The sequence below is a fragment of the Notolepis coatsorum genome, assembly GCF_963971535.1.
Source record: "Notolepis coatsorum genome assembly, chromosome: 14".
NCBI lineage: Eukaryota > Metazoa > Chordata > Actinopteri > Aulopiformes > Paralepididae > Notolepis > Notolepis coatsorum.
The window spans coordinates 71,049,343-71,058,061 of record NC_140178.1 but is presented as its reverse complement, the minus strand read 5'-3'; positions in this window follow the sequence as shown (position 1 = coordinate 71,058,061).

Below are 8,719 nucleotides of genomic sequence, written 5' to 3'. Positions count from 1 at the left end.
ATCCTGCATTGTTTATTACTCTTATTGCTCTTTTTTGTAGGATAGTCAATGTATTTATGGTTGTTTTGTATGTGTTACCCCATACCTCTGTGCAGTAATGCAGGTAAGGCAAGATCATTGCACAGTACAGAGTGTGCAATGAGTTGGGATTGAGTATGTCTCACCTTACTAATAATTGAGATGCTTTTTGCCATCTTAGCCCTCACATATTCTATATGGGGTTTCCAGCAGAGTATCGTAATAGGAGATAGGGGTTTACTTTAAACCATATATCTAAGCTACTCTGCGTTGTGTTCTGTAAGACCCTAAAACCAATCACTAAATAAGACCCACGGTCTGTAGGACGGCAGAGGAGCAGAAAAATGAAGAGGTTTCTATTTCCCAGATCTGTTTTATTTCAAAGTCCAACAGTGAACAAGAATCGTCTGGTTCAATTAAAATGGAATGTGCAATGATTCGAGTTTTGTTACGGTACTATGCCACCGAACCTCGTCTCAGACTAATCAAAAACAATTAAAAAGAATGGTCTTCGTCAATGGAGCCTCGGTGGTGGAGCCTCGTTGATTTCTTTGTTGCGACAACAAAGAAATTGTTTTCTCGTTTCAAAGAGCTTCTTCTTCGTCTGTTCCCGTTCGCCGTCCTCTTCCGGTGGGGGTGGTGTGTGTGTTCTGTCTCTCGTGTGTTTCCCACACCCCCCTTTTATCAATGAGCTGAAACCTCTCAATGTGAGGTCATCAGTGACCTCACACATTTGGTCTCATCCAATCACCAGCCTTCATAGTTCAAATCTCAAAGGAGGTTGGACTTAGTCCAACTGCTTCATTTTTCATTGTTTCAAATCAAAGTATTATCATTAGTCAAAAGTAGGCTTAATACTTTTAGTATTAAATCTCAAGATATTCATGGTTGAATTCTGCTTAATTCCCTAAACACATACATTCTATTTTGTCTCAAAAGCATTTGGTTCTAGATGAGAATCACTGTTTGTCTCATCAGCCTAGTTTTATAGCATTTTAATCATTCATTTTAGCTTAAGTTAAATAGCTACTAACAGTTATACTTAGTTATCATTAAAAATATGTCCAACTTGATTCAACCAAGGCTTAGTTGTATACTTCAATGATTCTTCTCCTATATACAACATTGTTTCATATCATCCCATTCATCAGCCTTTATACAGTCCAACAGTAATATTTGCAGGTTGTTTCACACTAATGTAAGTATATTAAACCAGTAAAAATACATTTAAGTTACTTAAAGATAGTTCCTCCTTGAAACCTCTCAGACCAGCTGTCTGCCTCTGTGTCACAAGACAGCTAGATCAGCTAGATAACACCTACATGATATATGCTCATCCTTTGTTCCAACATTTGGCCAACACCCTGTAAATAGAGTTTCTGTTGACCCCCTACTGTGTCTCAGTGCCTGGTCACATTCCAAGTCCCCTTACACACACTATCCTGAGACCAGTCTTTAATTACATCATGTTCCCAGTATACTTATTGTCTCAATTATTAATCATTCATTTTTATAGACTAAAAGTGTATTACAGTCATTTTGCCCATAGTAAAGCTTACTTTAATTAACTGACTATCTATTGCAAAGTACCTATTCTCTGCATCCAAGATCTGTTCTCCTGTAACTTAAAAAAAACATTTATCACTCTTTGCACTTAATCTCTTTTGGGGACAGTTCCACAGCATGTTTTAGGAGCTATATTTATCATAATATACGACAAGAGTTTATGGTCTAAAATCACTCCCAGGAATACATTTTCATATACTCTTTCTATTCTATTATTATCTTTTATCAACTGAATGTCTGTTTTTATCTGGCGGTTTCCAAACACCATACATTTTGTTTTATTTAGATTTAAAGATAATTTATTTATATCAAACCAGAGTTTATATTTATTCATTTCTATTGTTAAGACCGTCATAAGCTGCTGGATGTCCTCCCCTGTACAGAACATGTTAGTATCATCAGCAAATAGTACACACTTCAATACATTTGAGACACAAGCACAAATCATTAATATATAGATTAAACAGTTTGGGTCCCAGAACCGAGCCTTGAGGGATTCCACACATTATTTTCATACATCTAGATTTGCAATCTCCAAGTTGTACAATTTGTTCTCTGTTTTTTATGTAGCTTTCAAGCCAATCTGACACAACCCCTCTGAAGCCATATTTGACCATTTTCCTTATAAGGATTTTGTGATCTATTGTGTCAAAGGCCTTCTTTAAGTCTACAAAGACTCCAACTGTGTACAACTTTGTATCTATGTTTGTTCTATATCATACTAGCTTCCGCTCAGCGTCATCTGCACTAATCTCACTTCGTGCATATGCACTGAATAAAAACTCACAATGTACCTTTACATACCAACATTCGTCTGGCCACACCCCTATCCGCTACCTTCATAAGCAGGTGTGTGGCCCCACACTCGCCTCCTTCTTCACTTTCACCACAAGAAAGTGCCTGTATACCAATCACTTGACAAGGGTATTAAGCTGAAGAAAGTTGAGTTACGTGTTTAAATTCTTTCTTGCTTTTTTCTTTCTCTCATACTTTTTACAAAGAAAAAAGCTAAGTCATAATGTTTACCTCGGAGGGTCGTGCTAGCAACGTTACCTTTCACCAGCGGTTCTTCATTTCCTCCTCTGCCGTATGTCTTGGAGCGGGGTTGACGCCACTGTTGTGGACGGCATCCACGCCCGGTAGGCGTCCGGTAGGTAGTTTGCCTCTCCAAGGAGCTGGTGCACTAGCGCCGTCTCCTGTGAGATGGCCTGGTTCCTGCTCTGGTTCCTTTACCGCCGGAGAGTCGTCCGCTGTTGGGCGGCTGGCTCCTCTGGTGGCGGAGGATTTGAGACGCAAACTTTTTGCGTCTGCTCGCTCCTGTCGTAAGATGGTGGCTTGTAGACGCGAACGGCCTGATTTTGGGGAGTTGCTGGAGCCGGATGAGGATGCGTCTGCTTCTCCGTGGCCGATGGAAACTGAGGACTACATGGTAGAGGCAGACGGGTTCTTGTTTGATGCCCCGGTGGAGACATGTCCGCCTCCCGTCCAGGTTACACTGGCGGGGGGTGATAGGTCTCCTTGGGGTCCCTCGTACACTGATGTTGGGTTAGAACCTCCGACTCAGCGGCGGGATGCCCTGCTATCAGCCACATCAGAATGTGGCTCTGCGACCAGTAGTCAGCCGCATGTGAGGGACGCGAGCTCGGTGGGGGAAAGTGTGCAGGGGGAACTGCGTGCTTTGTTCCCCGAGCTCATGGCGGCGGCGGCAGTCGCAAACGGCGTGCCGCTGCCGCAGCCACTGCCTGTTCCTGTCCCTGATGATCTCATAGGTCATCATTCTATGGCAATGTCATCCTGTGAGAGAGACGGGCGTTGTCTGCCCATTTTTCCCCTCGATGGAGGCCTACGTCCGTCAGGGACAGGTGGTCTCCCACATCACGGGCCTCACCCCCGCCTACGTACGAGTCACGAGGGTGGTGGGTTTGGTAGAAGGTATGAAGGAGGGGGTGCCTCGGCTTGATAGGCCGATGGCAGCTCTCCTTTGTCCTGAGGTAGTGTGGGAGCCTTTACGGAAGCCGGTTCCCCACGGGGAATCGGCGAGGCGGTTGGCTTACTGGAGTGACCAGTCATTCATCTCCGCGACTCAATCTCTGGCTGCCACGTCTAACATCGCGCAGCTGGCGAGATTCATGTCCGGGATAATGACGGGCGGTACGGAGCTGACCGAAGTGCAACGTGATCAGCTCGCCCAGGCGGCAGGAGCCATCCTGCATCTGATCCAGCTGCAGGCCGTCGCCGCTGGGAAAGTACGCGCCCTGGCCACTCTAGCCCAGCGCCACCTTTGGCTGGAGCAGGCGCGTGTGCCGGAGAGGAAGAGGACTCCACTTCTGACGGCACCCCTCTCTGATGCTGGGCTCTTCGGGTCGGCGTTGCAGCTGATGACCTCAACCTGCAGGGAAATGCAGGAGGAGCGTTCCGTGCTCCAGCCTCATTTCCCCCCGCCCGATGTCGCCGGTGGAGTCAGACGGAAGGCTCATCGTCGAGGTTCCGCCGCCGAAGCCGCCGCTGCTACCACCGCCACTGCTGGCCCTTCAGCAAAGAAGGCCAGGAGGAGAGAGGGCGCCTTGGCCACTGCAGCCGGCCCATCCACGCTCGGAAGTGACGGTAGGGATCGTCGAGACCAGCCTCCAGTCCTTTACCGTCCCTCCAGGGGCAGGCGTCCGGTGGCAGGCGTCGCTAGTGACTTTTTCCCTCTGTTGGTCCCCCATGTTCCCTTCCCGGCCCACCATATGATTTTTGTTAAATAAAAGGTCCCTCCTGGGAGGGACTGTATTTGTTACAAACTGTGTGTTTATTCACTACATATGATGGGGATACGATGTGTGAACCTTTCGCTAGTGTGGGTTTGATAGGAGGGCTAGACTTATAGTCTTGTTGGTCGCTACATTTCATGTTATAGAGCTTAAGCAAGGCCTGCAGCTTACACTCGGTTGAAAAAGGTTTTTTCTGCCTCGACCTGAAGATTAGGTCTTCACATAAAGGTAGAGGTTAGTTGTGTGCTCTGTTGCTTAAACAGTGATATTGAGCCGCAACACTGTTGTGTTGGTCTGCAGTAATGCTCGTGTGTGTAAAGGTACCACAGTCTTTCAGGCCGCTCTCTCTCTCTCTCTCTCTCTATCAAATCTTCTGTGTCTTGCAACATAAACACGGGTGTCGGGTTCACACACATATAAAACTTTGGCCTTGTTATAAACCCTGTTCACAGACTTGTCTGTGGCTAGCGTGCATTGAGTTAGCTTTGCGCTGTTCATTAGCATACTGGCTACTTAAGATATCATATGGCTGTTTGTTGTTGTCATATTCGAGGGTTGGGCTTGCGAGGGGGTACCGGATAAACCCCTCCTTACCTCTTCTAATTGGTCGGGTTTTTTTTTACCCTCTTTTTCATTCGGTCCGGCCAAGCTGTTAGGCAGCTTGGCACGGGGGGGGGGGGGGGGGGGGGGGGGGGGGGGGGCGGGTTTCCCTGACTCCGCACCTATCACGGGCAGTTGAGTCATGGGATTCCCCCCATCATAGAATACGTCACTGGGCACGTTTCTATTGGACGACGGCTTCCGTGAGTTTTTTCAGACCCATGTATGGTTCTGTTATTGTCAAGTTGTCGGGGCAGAGCGTAGGAACTTGGTGTTCTGCTACGCTCGATATATGTGTAACTTTGTCTGTTGGTCACATGGCTCAATGTTACCGTGACTTTTCAATTCATGGCTCACGTGGGAAGTCTCTCTGAGGATTCCCATCTCCTCCCTGTGGTGAGGGTGGCGGGATGTAAAAATAAAAATAAAATTGACCCTCAGCCGCGTCACGTGGGATTCATGTCAGTCTGTGTTTTCTTTCTTTTTTAATAAAAAGAGGAAAGAACATGAAGCACGACGGCTCCTTATCGTTCTCCCAGGCGACTTGGAGGAACAATGTCTGGTGTCTTGTTAGACTATCCATTGATGTGTTTGGGTCTCGACGCGTACATAGTGCTGGCTCGGGGTGTTTCTGATAAGAATCACGCATGAGGCTGGTACGCCTTGGTTGCTCGTTATTAAAACAGCGTTTTTATAGGGCAACTGGGATGGAGGTTTTCTCTTCCGAGCGCCTGTTACTAGGTCTCGTCGAATTCTCGTTCATATCTGGGGGATGTTAACGGAATAGATCGAAACATAGGTAGAGGGGTCTCACGCCCTTGGGGTGGGCCACTGAGCGCGGTACGATGGGACCGTCTGGGTGGCGCCCTCTTTAATGTTTTAGATCGACACGCGTACCTACCCCCTCTCTTGGAGTGGGGATGTCAGCGTGATTAGGGCACGGGACTGGTTCCGGTCACGCTGGTCCAGGTCGGTTAACCCGTTGTCCGCCGGGGACACAGATCTGCTGTTCTGGTACCCTGAGGGACTTTTTTCAGGGGGAAAAATGCCGGGTCGGCCTGGGTGTCACAGGGTTGGGCGTTATGGAGACCCTTTGTTGGGTACATGTTGTACCCTGTGCTATCATGAAGGGGCTGGTTCTCCATTCTTTTCGCCCCTCTCTTACGCATGGCGAAGAGGGGGCTGTTGGGGTGGTCTTATGGACCTCCTCTGGCATCCCTGTGTGCTTCCCGGTCCGCCGGGCCCGGTCCGAAGTTGTGTTTCGTCGACCCGTAGGCCTGGGATAACCCCATTTTGAAAACTGAAACACTTGTACTGCGGTATAGCCAGTGTATACCCGCAGGTGTGTTTGAGTTTTTTCTTGAGGGGTTATAGGAACAACCACCGCATGTGGTACCAAGAGGGTGGTTGATTCCCTGGTGTGTTGGAGCGGAGTCAACTCCCGGGTTACCCGGTTGAGTGTGCCCCTGCACGTTCATGACGTCTGCCAATCGTGTCAGCCTTCTCTGCCTCGGCCCCTCTGGGTCGGGGTTTTTTGGTGGAGGCTTTGTCATGGTGCGCAACAATGCCAGCATACGCCCCTTCCGCCGGGGTGCTGTTTTCAGTTGACCCCTTTGGCGCCTGTCTCGTCCGCAGTGCTCCAGGCTCGGGTCAAATGCCTGCTGCCTGGATTGAGGGATCGACCTCTTCTGGAGGTCGTCTCCCCGGTGCGCTGCCTGCTCCCGCTGTAGTGTAGCCTCTTGAGTGCTTCGAGTTACAGCCATGCTGACTGCCTGAGTATGCCAGGGTCAGTGTGCCAGGCGGCGTGCTAGTGGGGGGAAGGGCCCGCTCTTGGATGGGCCCTGTCTGAATACGCTGGCGATGTGGGGGGCGGTATCACTAGTGACCGCCTGGTGAGGTCTTGATGCTGTGGCGTCGTTGACCTCTCCGGGCCCCCTTTTTCCGGGGGATCCAGTCCTTTCAGTGGGTCTGGGTCTTCCTTCGCGCTCCGCTGCTACGGCCTTGCCACGGGGTTGAGTTTGCTCTTGACCCCGTGATTTTGGGGGCGGTAACGAGGTTTGTTCCTTCCGTTCGTTCCCTGGTGGCATGCGGGTTGTGCGTGTGCGTAGTCGTGGGGTCAAGCCACGGTCAGCTCACCCTGTGCGTTGAGTTGCTCGAGTTCCTCTTTGCACGGTCAGATACGTCTCCCTCCCGTCCTCCAATAGGGAGGGTATCCTCCATTAGGGAGGGTCGGGGGGCTCGGTCCTCCCCGGTTCTGATGGTTGTGGGGGGCCTCAGTGGGGTACATTTGTCGAGCTTCAAGCTCCCGCTCAGTTCCCGTTGTGCAGATGACGCTGAGCGGAAGCTAGTATGATATAGAACGATAGGTTATGAATATAACCGTAGTTCTATGAATACTAGTGACTCTCAGCGTCTGGACGCCACTGCGGCCTTTGATCTTGCCTTGTGGTGAAAGATTGGGAAGGAGGCGAGTGTGGGGCCACACACCTGCTTATGAAGGTAGCGGATAGGGGTGTGGCCAGACGAATGTTGGTATGTAAAGGTACATTGTGAGTTTTTATTCAGTGCATATGCACAAAGTGAGATTAGTGCAGATGACGCTGAGCGTCACTAGTATTCATAGAACTACGGTTATATTCATAACCTATCGTTATTATTTCTTCAGTTAATTCAATCAATGCCATTGAGGGCGATCTGTTGGCTCTAAAACCGTATTGGTTCTCAGTTAGTAAGTTGTAATTTTCTACAAAGTGATCCAACCTGTCCACAAATAATTTCTCCAGTACTTTTGAGAACTGTGAGAGCAAGGAAATTGGTCTGTAGTTTGTGAAGTGTTGTTTATTGCCTGCTTTGTAGACTGGGATGACCTTTGCCTTTTTTATTTTATTTGGGAATACACCATTCCTGAATGACAAGTTGCATTATGAAGGTAAACGGTTTTACTATGGTATCCATTGTTTTATTTTTTAACAAGTGACATGCTTAGGTCATTACAGTCAGTAGATGTCTTGTTTTTGCATTTGCTAACAGTTTCCATAACTTCTTGTTCCTCCACAGCTCTCAAGAACATAGAGTTTGGGTTACAGAAACCCCACTCATCGGCTGGCACATTTTCCTCTGTATCTGCTGTTATAATTTCATTTGCCAGTGTGGGTCCTATATTAACAAAGAAGTCATTGAAACCATTAGCTATTTCATTTAGATTGGTTATTGTTTTGCCATTGTCAATGAAGCATTGCGGGTAATCTGTGGACAATGATCCTTTTTTTATAATTCTGTTCAAAATGCTCCATAATCCCTTTATATTCTTTTTATGGTTTTCTAATAGTTATTATAATAATCTTTTTTACTAGCTCTAATCATGTGAATTAATTTGTTTTTATATCTTTATATTTACTTTCAGTATCTATAGTTCTATGTCTTAGGTATTCCTTGTATAGTGTGTTCTTTTTGTTACAGGCATTTTATTTTATTTATGCGTAATCCACGGTTTCTTTGTCTCAGTTTTCTTTTCTTTACATCTCTGAATAGGGCAGTTTTTGTCATATAGTTCCCCAAATATACTAATAAATCTATTATATGCTATATTAGTATCATCTTCATTGTATATGTTCCAGTTTTGAGCCAGCAGATCCTGCCTTAGGGATGCAGTGGTCTGTTATTAGTAATTTGTATCTAGGTATAGCTGCTATCTTTTTATTCTCATATTCACACTTATATATTGCAAATATTGGCAGATGATCTGCAATATCTGTCACTAATACCCCCCTCTCTATGTTATT